Here is a 16,724-nt window from a genome sequence, read left to right as displayed (position 1 = left end):
CCGCTTGCGCGCTCTTCGTTCGCGCCGCGAGTGTCTGGAATGACGCTGCGGCCGCTTACGTTGGGCTCGCTGTCCTTCTCGGTGTCACGCCGCGTTGGTTATCCCGCCGCTGCCGCCATGTGGTAGACGTAACCGGTATAACAAGCAAAACTGTTTATTTATACATCAGGTAATGGCGCCCGTTTTCGCTCTCTTTGGCGCGGTCCCCCATGCCGGGGTCTCCCGGCGGTCCGCCTGGTTAGCTTGCCGCTTGAGGCACTGTCGCCAGTGGCGCCCACAACACATACTTTGTTAAAATTGTAAGTGCTTCAACTGAAGATTCAGAAAGATGAGCTAGCATTTGATAGTGTATTTCGTCTGGGCCTGGTGCTGTACGTTAGCCGGAAGAAAGAACTGTGTTTATTTCTTGTAGTGTAAGGGGACTGTTGTATGATTCTGAACACTGCCAGTAGTAGGTAATTTCTGTCTTTCCGCTGGGCTTTTATACTTTAAAAATGATTCGGAATAATGTGATGAGCTAGATACCATGAAAAAATTCTCACCTAAAATGTCCGCTTGCTCTTGAATGCTTGTCTGGATATTTGGGTCTGTAAGAAGAGGAACTGTAAACGGGGAGTACTTGCCATTTAATTCATTTACTTGTGCCCACATGTCCTTTGATGTTATATGACTGTTTATAGAAGAGATGTAATACTGCCATGAAGCTTTTTCAGCATTATGACTTACATAGTGCGCTTTAGCTCTAGCCTTTTTGAACATTGAGATTTTCTCGTGTGGAGCTCCTGCAAAATACACTCCATGCCTAATTTTGTTTTTCTTTGCCTCCCTGCAATCTTTTGTTAACCAGACTTTATTTGCACTACTCCAGATGATTGAGGGATTGCTTGGCGTGCGGCAGCAAAAATACAAGAGATAAACCTTTTATTTAACTCGTCGACATTAAAATCTTCTGCAAATAATTTTTTTCTAAGTTAGCTTTCTCTTTAAAAAGTTTCCAGTCTGCTAAATGCAGCTCCCAATGTCTTGGTCTTGTTTGAATTATAGATGGTGATGATGTTAGACTGATTGTTGTAGGCAAGTGATCGCTTTTTCCATATGGATTAAGTAAGACATCCCATTTAAAAGTGCTAAAAACCGATGATGAGCAGAAAGATAAATAAAAAAACTCATTTTACCAGAGCTCGGGGAGCAGTAAGTAGATTTTCCGGTGTTAGGTAAGCAAATATTATTGCACTGAATAAAATCCTCTAAAATTTGGCCCCTCGCGTCAGTTTTTTCACTGCCCCAGAAAGAAGAGTGGGCATTAAAATCACCAACTATAACGCATGGATCTGGCAGTTGGCTGAAAAGATCGTCGATATCATGGAGTGTTATTTTTAAGTGTGGCTCTATATAAATACTGCAAATTGTGATTCTTTTATACGTAATCAGTGTGACAGCTATGTTCACGCAATGCAATATGATATCAACACCGCCCGAGAGCCTGCATGCCTGCTCTCGGTCACGGCGGAATACTGTATGTTCTAAGAATATTGATGTGTAGAGGACTCGGTTTTGTTTCCTACAGACTTAAGGCCACAGTGAATATGTTGCTACAATGTCTTTTATGTTACCTAAGTTATTAAGCAACTGGAATTGCAGGGGACTGGTTGGTTGGTTGGTTTGTGGAGTTGCTTTGAGACATTAAACCCCACAAACCAACCAACCAACCAGTCCCCTGCAATTACAGTTTATTACAAAAGCTATCTTAATCTATATGAGTAAAACAGAGACTATGTTGTTTTTGGCCCCGTGATTTGGGGCTTGTCCTTTTTTGTACGCTCTAAGGAGTCCCGCCGTCTTTCACATGACGACACAGGACTACCCTATGTTGTTGTGACCATTGCGTCTTCAGACACGCTGGACCGCGAACACACAGGAAAGTTTGAAGTAGGCCTCCCCGTGTGAGAAGAGGCCTTGGGCCCCGCAGACCTGGAAGGTCGCGAAACCTGCTTTGGGGGTGGTGGAGCACTACCAGCTGCAGCCGTGTGCACAGATGGCCCCACACCAGGATCACTTCCCGTGACCTAGGCGGGTGCCGAAGCCCGCTGTGACGCTGCGCCCTGTTGCATCACAACGGAGCAAGTTGGGCTTTGGACCAATGAAATCCGCTTTCTCGCCTCTTCGAATGTAATGTTCTCGGTGACTTTTAAGGTTACAATCTCTTTTTCTTTCTTCCACATCGGACAGGATCTTGAGTATGCTGGGTGATTTCCCTCAGTTTACGCAAAGCCCCGCCGGGGTGGTGCAGTGGTAAGACGCTCGACTACTGCGCCGGAGTACCCGGGTTCGAACCCGACCTCGGCGGCTGCGTTTCGATGGAGGCGAAACGAAGAGGCGTCCGTGTGCTGTGCGATGTCAGCGCACGTTAAAGACCCCCAGGTGGTCGAAATTACTCCGTAGCCCTCCCCTATGGCTCCTCTTTCCCTTCTTCCACTTTCACTCCCACCTTCCCCCTTCCCTTATGGCGCGGTTGATGTCTTAGTGTTCCCGGAGACTGATGGGGTCAGATTGATTAGATTGGGTGAGACACTGGTGAAGCGAGACTGTTAGTTAACCCGCCATGTTTTTTTCCACAGTGGCCAACAGAGTGGTAACATTCGGCTAGATGCCGATTACAAACACTACACTACCCTCCTTGGGGAAAGTTAAATGGATGTGCACACACTGTCACAGACCACTGTAGAAAAGTCTCTCACTGGCAAACAGTCACAAAGTGAGGTCTCGAAGTCAGACAGATGACGTGGAGGTTTTCTGTTTCTCTGTGGATAGCGCCGTGTTGGAGAACTCTGGTGCAATGCAGGTGGTGTAGGCGGGTGCAATATAGGAGGTGCAGGCTGGTTCACTACAGGTGGTGGTGATATATGATGTCATCGCGGTCGAGTGGTGTTGTGGCTGATGCTTGTTTGAGGCCAGAAACACCCTTGAAAAAACTTGAGTTGCGCGTTATTACTCTTTTTCCTCTCGATGCCTTGATTTGTGATCCATGAATGCTTACAATGATATAAGTTGAGTATGTCTTCATGCGTCAGCATAATGTTCGTTGTATGTCTTTTTCTTGAGCACGTTTGTTTTCAACCTTGTTAAGTCTTCATTGTGCGAGGGAGCTTCAGGGTAGGACGGCAGAAGATTCCTCATTGGTCTGCCAAACAGCAGTTCATATGGTGATCTTCCTGTTGTAAGGTGTTTGGAAGATCTGTATGACATCAGGAAAGTGTCAAGCTCTACTTTCCAATCTGTGTTCCCAAGCTGACTTGTGTGAACATGCTTTTTCAATGTTCTCATGAACCGCTTAGCTTCTCCACTAGCTTGAGGCCACAAAGGTGTGATCCAATGGTGTCGAAATCTTAACTCTTCCGAGAGTGCAGCAAACTCTGCCTTGAAATGGTGGTCCATTGTCAGTTATTACCAGTGCAGGGATTCCGAACTGGCGAAACACTCGTCGCAGCAAGGGGAGCACATTGTTCGCACTCGTGGAATGTGTGACTTGTACTACTGGGTATCGCGAGAAGTCATCTATTACCACATAGCATACTTTCCATCTGGGAACGGACCACGAAAATCAACCGAAACTTCCTCCCAGGGACCATTGGGTGGTTCAGTGATGACAAGTGGTTCTTGCTTTGCTTGGGGAATGACTGCGTGACATGGTAGGCAGCTTTTAATCAAAGTGTTTACTAGTTTGTCCATGCCTGGAAACTAAACTTTTTCTCAAAGCATTTGTTTTGTTTTGACAATCCCTTGACCCTTATGGGCGAGCAGCACTGCTTGCTTCTGCAGGCTAGTGGGAAGAACTATGCGCATTCCTCGAAGGACGATACCCTCAGGTGTTGTTGTTAGTTTAGTCTTTATGGAGGCAAATGGCTTCAGTTCAACTGAGACCCAGCTGCTAGGTGTGGGTGCTGGATAGCACTGACAAGTAATTGTAGCTGCTGGTCTGCTTTAGTTTCTTCAGCAACTTCTTGAACTGAGAAGGCATTTGGGATGCTGTGGCACTGGATGAAGTTAACATACTCGTTGGGTACTTTGTCGATGCGGGCATGTATTTTCATCTCAGGAACCAGATGCTTGGAAAGGTAATCGGAAGGGTTGCTACTTCCTGCAGTGTGCTGTACATCAAACTTGTACTTTTGAACGCGTAGAGCGAGGTGCTTAATGCGGGCAGATGGTGATGATCTTGGGTTTCCCAGTATGCTCACTAAAGGCTTGTGATCAGTCAGCAAAAGAAAGTGAATTCCACAAAGATAAAAGCGAGTGTTCCATTGCCCATACAGCTGCGAGCATTTCACTTTCTACTTGGGAATAGCGGCTTTCAACAGGTGTGAGCGCTCTACTTACATAGGTTATCACTGCAATGTGTTCACTGACACGTTGTGTGAGGATAGCACCCAGTCCATGTGTGCTTGCATCTAGTACCAGTTCTGTCAACTTGGATGGGTCAAGGTAAGCAAGGGTAAATGCATCAGACATGGCTTGCTTTAAGCTCTCAAACGCATTCTGCTGTCGTTCTGTCCACTCCCATGCAACATTCTTCAATGTCAGTTCATTTCATGTAATGGCTGTGTGAGGTCGGCTAATTTCTCAGGAATCTTCCTGAATAGTTGATCATGCCTAGCAGGCTCTTTACTTCTTGCGGTGACTCTGGTGTTTTGATTTGTAGGAAGGCTGCTATCTTCTTGGGATCAGGACGAACGCTGTCAGATGAGAAAATAAGTCCAAAGAAGTTCAGTTCTCGTTGATGAAAGTGACACTTTTTTCCATTCAGTGTCAGTCCAGCTTCTTGGAGTCGCTGCAGAACTGCTTTCAATGAGGTGTCATGCTCCGGTTTTGTTTGTCCAAAAACAAGGATGTCATCACTAACATTCAGGACATTGGGGATGCCACTGAGCACTTGGCGGATGGTGTTTTGAAAGACTTCAGCCGCACTGCTCATGCCAAAGTTGAAACATTTGTAGCAAAACAAGCCAACATTTGTCGAGAAAGTTGTGAGCTGCCTTGAAGAAGTGTCAAGTTCCAACTGGTGATATCCATTCTTCAGGTCAAGGTTGGAGAATACTGTTGCTCCATTTAAGGTAACAATGATGTCATCCACTGTCGGACACAAATGTCGTTCATGTTGAATGGCACTGTTCACAACACGCATGTCAATGCAGATTTGAATTTCATCAGGCTATGTGGTTTGGGCACAATAACCACAGAGGCACCCACGGTGCAGGTCCGATGGCTGGCTCTATGATGTCTTCTGACAGGAGGCATTCAAGTTTTTTTTCTGTGGCATCACGTAAGGCAAACAGAATACGTCTGTGTGGTTGCGCGACAGGCGGGACTGAGTCATTCACAAAAAGGTGGATGTGCTGGTTTTTGAGTTTTCCAACTCCCCTAAACAATTTAGGGAATGCTTCCACGACTGACTTGTCACCTGGATTGTCAGAAACTTGGTACGTGATCTGGGCAAGCCCCAGGTTGGTTGCTGCTGCGAAGCTTAAGAGTGGTGCAGTTTCCTGGAATGACAAAAATGTCTTCTTCAATGCACTTATCTTTGTATCTCATTGTAACAGACTTTGCCCAAAAGTTCAAGTGGAGACGATGATTTGTATGGGAACAGTCTAATGGATGTTTCTTGGAGATTCACATTTAGGCGACAGCTCTTGAAGTCATTTTCGCCAACAATTGACACTGTAGCACCCGTGTCGATTACGAAAGTGACTGGCACATTGTTGAGTGACAATAGCCGTTGGAGATGAACTTGTTTGAGGGGAAGTCATGGCAACAAAAACGTACTCGTCGCTGTTTGGACTGGTGTCACAGGCAGCTGCAGGCTCTCTAGTACTAAAATAGCACTTCTGACACCATCTTAGTGTTCCCTTCTTCTTCTTACTGCAAGCTAACTGTGTGTCTGAGTCATTGTCACAGTCCGCTGCGTGTACTGTTCTCCTGGTTGAGCAACAGAATCGTGCAAAATGACCAACCTTGTTACGTGCCTTGCAAGTCTTGCCCCATGCGGCACAGCTGGATCGACCGCCTTGGTGAGGCCAATTGCCGCCACAGTTGCGACAATCTGCTGATGAGACACGAGGTCACTGCGGTGTGTAGGCCTGCCATGGCATCTGTAGTTCATTTCTTGGGTGTTGGCCATGTTGTTGTCCTTCCTTGTGTACTGCGAACACCGCCGCATTGTTATCGACGTGCTTTTCGATTTCAGAAACATCCCGTTCGACATCCTCGAGCATTCTTCCTTGCTTAAGTAAGTCCGGTAACGTGAGGGAATGAAGCATGGTATACTTTCGGAGGCGAGACGACAATGTGGCGAGAATGATTCGGTTCTTGACTTCAGAGTCGACGTTTTCGAAGTTACAGTGGCGAGAAAGCTGCCGGAGGCGCGCGTAGAAGGCGTCCAGTGACTCACCAACGTTTTGCTGAGCTTGACGAAATTTATATAGCAAATGTAGAGTTCACTCGCGGCGCAAAATATGCATTCAATTTCGCTCGAGCAGCATCGTATTCTGGCGTCGATGTACTCTGCGTGGTTTGGGTCGTGCTTGTAGCCGTCGCACCTTCGCAGCACTCTTGGGGAGCGAGCGACATATGTCGTAGACTTCTTTACCGACGTAGTGCAGGAGGAGCGCTTTTTTGCGTGCATCTGCCGATATCGCGAGCTAAAAGTTTTCGAACCTTGCTATCCACTTCGTCCATTCGTGACCAATATTATTGTCGTCGGTAGCGCACAGGTCAGAACTTGGGAAAGCAGGGAGCACATGTGCCATGGCTACGATTGCCGGTATGCCATGGCTACGATTGCCGGTAGCCGCTTGTTGCTTATGGGTATTTGGACGGACTGACTCTTGATGTAGTGGTACTCACATGAGATAAAATAGCACTTCTGACACCATCTTAGTGTTCCCGGAGACTGTGATGGGGTACGATTGATCAGATTGGGCGAGACACTGATGAAGCGAGCCTGTTAGTTAAGCCGCCACGTTTTTTCTATAGTGGCCAACAGAGTGGTAACATTCGGCTAGATGCCGATTACAAACACTACAGAGGTGTCCACAGAAAACAAGTGAGACAGTTACCGCGCCTTTCCCTTCCTATAAATCAATCAGTTTACGCAAAGGTTTGGTTCAGTTTGGCAGTTATCAGTGGCATGTTCATTTGAGGCACATTTTGCGCAGGTGAGTCGGCCTTGGCAGCTCTGGGAGCTGTGGCCATACCTCTGGCAGTTATAACAGCGATGTGGGTTAGGCAAGTACAATGTGAGTTGCAGTTTTGTGTACCCTACTTCAATGGAGTCGGGAAGGGTGCTCAGCAAAAATGTCAAGACAATGTGCTTAGTTTGGATCTTCGTTGTGTCGCCTGATCTTGATTTGATACATTTATGACATTTTGGTCCTTATGTCCTGCGAACAATCCTTCCTCAGTCAGAAACTTGAGGTCATTATCTGAAATGACCCCACAAACTATTGAGTGAGCAGTTTGGAGAGATTGTGAGAGACATCTCTGAATGATGTAACAGCTGCTAGCTTTTCGCACTAGTGCCTGTATAGCACTTCTAAGAGGAGGTCACCATTTGGTAGCTTTTTGACTTTGTAGCCTGGACCTATTGTGTCTGTGAGTCTCTATCACAAGGAACAGTGAGACTTGACGGGCAGTTTTCTGCTTGTTCAGAGTGAATGACATGAAAGTGGGGGAAGCTGTTGACATTCTTAGCAAAAAACTTGTTCGTCACATTGGTACATCCTATCTTGGCGGGATGGCAATCAGTTGTGGAAAAGGAAGAAGTCATAAAATTTATTTTATTGTTCGGTTATGGTACCAGCCACCCACCATGTAATCCAACAAGGGGATGGTACAGGGGCTTAAAGAAAAAAGCCCTGCCCATGCCAACTGTATGCTTCAACTATAACCTAATATGGCTCAACTCAGAGTAGTCAGCCACACAAGGTTAACCCTTGCCGCCGGAAAGTAAGGAAAAACCAAGAGAGTAGAGGACATGAGAGTTGTAGGATAGATGACAGGAAAGTGAAAGATGGAGGGGAGGACAGGAAAAGGCGACTGCTGATTTCCCCCGGGGTGGGTCAGCCTGGAGGTGCCATCTAAGGGAAGCATGGGCCAACGTGGTGTGTTGCCTCTGCCTAGGGGCCTTAAAGGGGTAGGGAAAGGAAATTTTTGTGTTGTATATTTGTGATGTAAATAGTACATAGTGATACTGTAAACACAGAACGCGGTATTGGAAGCACGAAATCGCATCACAGAATTTATTATCGCATTACTAGCACGCAGCAGTTTCAGTTTCGGTTCGTAGTTGCCATGTTTTGCTTGATGTCAGAGCACAGAAGACGTAACATGAAAAAGTCACGTGGACCAAAGACCCGTGACGTCAGCAAGTAGGCACGTCGTTTGCTTGGAGCACACGCGTAACTCGCACTACACACAGAGTTAGGGGAAATGTCCAGCTCGTAGTCTGATGTTGACAAGACAGAATTTTATTTTGACAAGGACACCAACTACAGTGAAATTGACAGGATAGCAGCGCTGGTGACAGTGAAAAAGATGATCCCGCTGTTTCAAACCCAGACAATTATTTCGTATTCGATCCGCTGGCCAGCGATTTGGAAGTGGAGGCAGGCAGCCACCAACCGAACGCAGCTCACCTCGAGCCGGCGGCCGCTGAACGTACGTAACGCCATACGAAGTTATCAGGGAAAGATTTCAGCTTGGCAAAAAACAAACAGCACTCTTGGAACATGGACAAAGAAAGAAATGACAACACTCCATGTCTCAAGTGTACACCGTTTTTTTTCTGAGATGAAAAAGCATTTTAGGTAGAGCCTGCAGTCTGTTTATATCTCGAAAAGAACTGCTGCATTGTGAGAAAGCGCTGACATGCAGTTCTTCCAATTCTGGTCTCACCACATCCACAACTGTACATATGATCTGATGTGCTTTTGCTGCTCTAACATGTCATTCGCACACTTGGCTGATAGTTACTTCCATTGTGCATTCTCTGTAAAAATCAACAAAAAACAAACCTCATTGTAGCGCTTTTTGCGAGCGCGCGGATGAACTTCCAAAAACGCGCCCTGTGCATGCCCAAAGCAGTTTTTCAGAAATTGCTTTCGGCTACAGAAGAGCAGCGCAAGGTTGATGACGATTGCTGTTTTGCATGTCGCAGTATCACTAATAAGAATGCATTTATTGTAGGTGTCACTGTAGCCGCTGCCGCGTTGTGAACACCCAGAGTCCGTACTGCTGGGAGGTAGCAGTAGCCAAACAAATACCAGAAGGTGCAAAATGCATCACAAGCAGCCCAATGTTTGTTCAGGGCTGCCTGAACATATATGCACTTCAGTTGGCATACTTCGCTTTTGGAAGACCGGCCTGGTCTTGTTGATGCACCAAATCCATAGGCAATTGGATGTTGCATTCTCTGTCATATGCTGTGCATATTAACTCCTGGAGCCTGCAAGATCCTGCCATGCTCCACTTCTAGCACCAGTATGTTTCCCTTGCATTTAACTCTGCAGTTTGTATTGGAGCTTAGCAGACAATTAACTGGCACCTATAATAGTCTGAATGCAGCCTGCATCGCATGAACCAAGTTTTCAAGTTCAGCCAGGTTGCTAAAATTTTGGCCCTCCTAACAGCAAAGTTCACAGCAGTGAAAGAAAACTTCCAAAGAAACTGGCATGTACTGATAATATTGTGCAGCTACTGTAAAATGAGATTCTTGGTTGTGTCACGAAGTTTTGTATTCTGGGCATCTCCACCTTAATGCAGCAACTACTTTTTTTGCAGTCGCTATAGGTACAATGTGTACAGGCAGTTTGTGCACTGAATCTGGCATCACCTGGGCAGGAGGAATCGCCGAGTCCTGCCAAGCTGTGTGGTGGGGGAAATCCGAAATGCTTTCCTGCCTAGCAGTACTGCAGGTTTCGGTATACCGAATAAATAAGACTGATGAGACATGTTGACTTATGTGTATCAAACAAGCTGCACAGCAATTTATTTCACATCAAAATACAAAATGAAAAAAAGCAAACAGTATACCCGCCTCTGATTTATTTCAATGATAGTTTTGTAGAAATGTGTACTTTGTAAAGGTATTTATGTATACATTGTTTAGGCTGAGTTAGCTGTACATATACCATGCTTGAAATATTGCTCACAAAAACAACTGTCAAAACTGGTTGCTCCACAATCACGTGCAGCACTGGTTTACCAACACCAAATGAGGAGACGTCTTCACACTGTTCGAATAATTAGGCATAATGATCGCATCAAATGCTTCATTTGCACAGCCAGAACACGAAACCGAAACACACTGCGTAGACATCAGAGGCACAATGGTATACTCGCACACACAAAGCACATCATCACAAACAAAAGGTTCTTTGAAAAATTCAGGCAGAAGGCAGTCTTTACCACTGATCTTGCCTGTGCAACAGTCTACGGTTATGCCACACATGCGCAGAAAATGAATACCAAGTTTCAATACCAAGAATTACATCATGTGTAGGATGGGGTAGGACAGATTTTCCAGTAGAATGCAAGCCCTGTCCGCCATATCTCGCTATGAAACCGCCCATGGGCAAAAGGCGGGGGTTCAGTGCGTTCATGGAGGCTCTCGTTCTTCCCACCTTTTTTCCCCTCATCGTCTGCGTCATCATTAACCATGAAACTAAATGTTATTGCTTAACGCTGCACGTTCATTAGTTGGTGGCATGACCATAACTTGGAACTGCATCACAGTATGTTAATGGCCGAGATATTCTAGCTGGAGGGCTAGAGTAATTATAGCTTAGCCCAATCTGCTTCTGTGGAACAGCACTGGACATGCAGTGGCCACCTTGAGCGAGTTGCATGCTTCTGCTGTGGTCAGCGCATTCCCAAAGCATCTCAGAGCCTATGAAAAGGCCCAACGCAGAATTTTCGAGCTGCACTTATTTTTATGTTGTCCTTAGTGCTCAAAGTGTTTGCTATATTAATGTTTATACCTCTACCTTTTATAATCAAAATACCACCTGGAATAACTTTCTGCACACCCTGCAAAAATTGTCCGAGTGCATCGTAGAGCTCTAACTTTGAAAGAAACCTCTACAAACCCAAGAATCATAGGTCCTGCTACACTAAAAGACCCAGCTTCCTGCAGTTCTCATTCACATTCGCATTCAAGTTTATGAAGAATTCTGACCAAGTAGTCAGTTTTCTTTGTTGCTGAAGTTGCACAAAATTTATTCACCTGAACTCAAATGAAAGCTAGAGCCTGCTGAAATTTCCTTCCCTTACAAAGTTGGAGACACCAATCTGCTCAAACAAATGAGCATATACATGATGGCATCCTATCAGTGTTTTACGCGAAGAGGTGCATATGAAAAGAATGCTGAGCACAGTGAAACATGTTCCTCCTTTCAAAAAATGCTCAGCATCTATTCTAGCATTTCCCCTTGTGGCCGCCGCACTATTCTCCAGGAATAAAAGTAAGCTATAACAGTCCAGTTGACGAATAACAACAGGACTTTTGCTGTTGACATAGTGCATGGGTCAGCATAATCAATGACAGTGTAGTTGCAGAATAAAAAATTCCAGCTAGAGATAAGGTAACGACAGCAGTAAGGAAACACAAAAGATAGCCTACTCTAAAAAGTCTGCACGGCGGCTCAGGCTATGCAAGCAGGTGGGGAAGAATGGGCACATCACCCTCAGCATTAACAGAGTTCAGAAGGTAGCTAGGTGACATTGTGAAGAGATCAGAAAAGCTTTTCATTCAGCAAGGAGATGACACCACGAATGCCCACAAGCACAATGCTCTGATACCGTCAGTAAACACATTTAGAACCCATCATGGAGAAACCAGATAACTGCAGCATATTGACCAATGCCTGTATTCACAAATACGCCTCAACTCATTGCTCCACTTCCACTCTATTTAGTAGAAAAAGCAGCTACCTTTCGCTGACTGCAAACATCCCTCTGAGGAATGAGCAAAAAAACACACTCAACAGCATTGCACATCCGAAGATGCGAGTACCCTGAGGTGACAGGTAACCCTATTGCAAAAACCAGCGTCTCCAGTGCAAAACCAGTAAGATTTTCACGCTGGTTTTGCACTGGATCTGCTGGGCACGCTAGAGGTCTGCGATATTCACTGGAGCAGTAGCGGGAAGACACTGACTGCACTGGTGCGATGGGAGAAAAACGCTAGGATTAGACTTTTGACGCTGGGTGTGTCGCTGGCATCCGCGGTGCACAGGGAGAAGCGCTGTATGTGCGCTGGGCTGCACTGGTCCCAGTGCCCCAGTATAGCCGGTGCGGCCTGCGGCGTCAGCCGGAGTAGCATCCCTCAGGGGCCAACAGGGCAACAGCGTACTTTCAATCGACCATCGGGGGGCATATGAAAAATATGGTTCAAGCAAGCGCTTTTTGCTGCGAAGTCGTTGCGCATTTGTAAGAAAACAGAGGCAGTATCTTTTTCTAGAGTTTCCATGTTTCGATAGGTCGTTTCGAGCGTTTTGAGAGAGACCACGACCGCCGCGCCTCGATCTCATGACACACTGACGATTAACGCACAACTAAAGCTGGAATTGAATAATGTGGGCTACCATGCATAACCAACTTCACAGCTGATCTTAAGAGCACTCTACCACAATGATTACTGCCAAAATGTTCAATGCGGGCTCAATCGCAGGCGAGCGTAGCCTGCACCACGGCCCAGTATAAACAGCAGAAAGAAAAACTAAAACGAGGAAGAGAGTAGTTTACCGAGCGATGGGCCCATGAGAGAAAAAGCAACAACATACAGCGCTTGTAATACATAATATTTGGCGTGTTTCTCAAGCTTTTGTGCTCCTTCTTACTCTGCGTATCAAGCAGCCGAGCCCTCGGTCATCGCAACGCTTCCCGCAATGTTTACATACAAATAAGGTTTTGTTACACGCAATTAGGGTAGTCGCTGCGGCGCTTGCCGGTATTGACGCTTGGTCGCACGTTTTTCCTTGAAGGCTTCTACTAAAGCTCAGTGTTCAGCGAAAATTACGCCCACGGTAGCAGAGCACCACCCAAGAGCCGGCGTTGGTAAATTTGCCAGCGATGTCAAACTCTACAAGTTAAAATGATTCCAGTGCACAAAATAGCGCGCGTAGGCACCCAGAACATTAGTTGCAAGCCGTGAGAGCAGACAGCAAGCTAAAATGATCAAGAAGTTGCAATTGTTAGAGCGGTAGCAATGGCCTGTAGACTGCGAAACATGAAGTCCCAACCTTATAAATGCGGGTCATGGCATAAAATGCTGAAATGTTTCAAGAAAATCCAGTTCTCGGCGTGGCCGAGTGGTTAGCGTGCTGAGCTAGTGATTGGTATGTACCTAGGGACTTAGTTCGAGGCACGCTTGTTGCACTACATTTTTTTCTTACTTTTTTTAGGTTTTTTTTTATGTACCCGACTTGTTTCGTTACTTTTTACTTTTTAATTTTTATCCCACGCCTTTTTTTTCCGGGCAAACAGTGCCGCCAGTGCGGAGCGTCCCAGTATGCCGTGTCCCAGTGCACCCAGTGTCCAGCGTCATACTGGGACCATAATCATGGCGCTGGGGAGCTGGCACCCAGTGGCACTGGCTTTCGCAATAGGGAAGCCACTCATGCATGCCACATGGATGTTTGCACAGCTCAATAGCACCTTTGGTGACCTCCAGCTTCCTGTATGCAATACACCATTCCCTACAGGAGCACCAGCATCTACAGAAGCCAGCATGCAAAATGGACTCACTATTAGCCATCAAATGCCTGCCACAACTCGGCACTCAGTCGGCAGTGAATACTTGCTCAGGTATCCAGTGAAGACTTCAAATGAACCCTTGTCACAGAAGTGTAATGCGATGATGAAGTACAGCACTGGAGTCGGCCCGTCCCGTATGTTTGGCTGTGTCCCTGTCTGTTTAGCGCTATGAGGCAAGAAAACCGACACCAACGTGCCCAAGCTTTCATCCTTGCTCTTTTTCTTCATTCGAAAAAAAAAATTGATGATTGCTGAGCTTTTTTTTAATACACTGTACATTGTTTTGCTAAAGAATACATTAAATTAAGAAAAAATAGGAATACAGTTGTGCCACGTTAGTATGGAAGCTTTGGTTTCTGACCAAAACTGTCCATAAAGCGAGTCATCTATAATGACGAGTCATGAATAAAAACGAAAAGTATATAATTGTGAAAAAATTTATATTAATGGCTGCTGTATTAATTAATTTGGGTATATAAACACAGCCGAGATGTCGATGCTACCCTCTTCTCCATAAATACGTCGACCCGAAACCTCATGTCTGTTCTTAAACCTTGTCAGCCATCCTCTTTAGTAGCTGAAGTCAGTAACGCCTAGACAGAGCATAGAATAATAATTCTCAGTAAACATCTCCCTGTTTTACTGAACAAAAATTCCGTAAGTCATCACAGGTAAAACTTATCAAGACGGAGGAGAAGCACCCATAATGTTCCCGAGGCAGCGAGCCTTCTCTTGAAGCATTTCGTCGCTCACGACAGCACCATTCGCATCCACATTCCCAAACCACGTTAACAAGGCTGACTCCATTTCTTCGAACTGTGCTGGGTGCTGTCGGACTATGGTTTACGCTGTGACGCCAACGTTGAGCCATTTATCAGTCCGGTAGTATATATAGATGGTATACCGTCGACCTGATGAGGCTGAGGCCTAGTTGAACTTGGGTCCAGTCTTTCACGGCTTGGATTGACTGAGATTGCTTTTGCCACTTGTATTCACAGATTTCCCGCTTCGTGCCTAAGTTCAGCTTCATTCTTTTGCGTTTAACTCCCACCATGCCAAAAGTCGGACTAAAGTTGAGAATTACAGGCTCCTGCTTCTTTGCACTCTTTTTCCCTAGTTAACCTCCCTGACTTTCCGTTCTTCTGATTCTATTTCTTGCCTTGTACTGTTTTTGTAAGGAAGCGAGGGAGTCAAGTTGGCAGGCTACTATACAGAGGGCTATCAAATAGCCCTTTCCTGTGCCGTTTGTATGTGTTCCTATAAAACAAACACTGCAAACTGAAGTACAGTTTAGAACGACGGCTAGCAGACTACGAAGAGCTCAGACCTTGTAAAGGTCGCATCGATGACTCAAGGCGAAGCCGACATGCGGATCGCTGTGGTGCAAAATGTGGTAGTTCGGCAGCGCAACAGTGACGAAAACCAGGAGCATCAGAACGAAGGGCGTCCAGGACAGCCCGTTCCTGTTTGCGTGGTCGTCGCGTTTCTTTTGTCGCTCTACTTCGTGTCTTAACCCTGACCGAAAAACGTTAACAGCTTCATGGAACACACTTTGTGTTCTGGGATAGAAAAACTTCAGTTCCCACCCCCAATTTTTGGCGCTTGTCTTTCTTCTTATTGTTTCTTTCTTACGCTTTTACCGGCCTCTCTTCTGTTCACGTTCAGCAGAATTTATTGCGACCACAGGTTGCTGTTTTCCCGACTGCTGCCTCTAGTTGCGGCGCTGCAGCAGCACCCAGAAAACTACCGGTTCCCTCCTTTTGGCGTCTTTCTTAGTTAGCTGACCCTCGGTTTGCTGTGTACGATCCCTGTCATCCACTCTTCTTTTCTCCTCCTCCTCCCTTCCCTTCCGCTCTTGCCCCCCCCCCCTCCTCTCCTAAAACGACGACACGCCCGCTTTGGTTCTTTGCAACTCCACAGGACTCGTTCAGGCATCCGACCGTATCGGCTGTCGCATAGGTTCCCAGCCTGCGCACCCTTCTTTAACTTGTGTTCGGACTCCCCAGCTTTTTTCAAACAATGTCCATATTAATGAGACAAAAATACATGGGCCGAATAGGCTGTGTGCATTCATCCCATCTCCGTTGTTCAGAGAGCAAGTTTCTATATTAACGAGACATAAATAGATTGAAAAATCTTCGCCACTTGAAAAACTGTCCATAATTCGGGTCCTCCATGTTAATGGATGTCATATTAACGGGGCACAAATTTTCCATAATAGCCACTCATGAAACGACTTGTGAAGACTAAATCCCCAACAAAACAAACAAAAGAGGAAAAGACAGCAAAACACCAATTAATCATAAAACTCGGCCACCGCCGAATAAACCTTAGAAAATTTCGAAGAGGAATTCTGTTTATCTTATGAGGTCCCAACTAGCCACTCCTAGGCTTTAGTTTATAATTCTGTGATCCCATGGCGTATTGCAAGAATTGGCGAAATTGCTTCTTTGAACACCACGCTTACATTAAAAAGTTACAAGGGTCGGAACTGCTAGGAAAAAGGGTTAAACGTGAACCACTTTGCTGTCGCGAACATCGGCTAGCCCGTCTAATTTCGCCGGAGCAAAATGTCCAACTCCCACCCGACTAAAAAACACACACACGATTTAAATACTTGTACGTCCAAACCGAATACTGGATGCCATTTCGCCAACAATTCTGAGACAAGCTTCTTTGTGGTATTCACTTGTTTTCCTTTGAAGACTGAACTAATAAATTGCACGTACGGTGGTGTCTCCGAAGCTGCTTCGCCACATGCACCGTAGGTGAATCTAGAGAAACCGTTTCCCCGTTAGTGTCGTATAGTTACAGCACATAAACGTAAAATAAAGACAAGAACAACAGAAAGGAGGCGGGCAAGCGGCCCGGAGGGACCGCGGCCAACGCTGTGCAAGTGCTCCTCCCCTTCGCCG

The sequence above is a fragment of the Amblyomma maculatum genome, chromosome 7 (genome assembly GCF_055883805.1).
Source record: "Amblyomma maculatum isolate TAMU_Amacu chromosome 7, ASM5588380v1, whole genome shotgun sequence".
Lineage (NCBI taxonomy): Eukaryota > Metazoa > Arthropoda > Arachnida > Ixodida > Ixodidae > Amblyomma > Amblyomma maculatum.
This window is presented reverse-complemented; position numbering follows the sequence as displayed.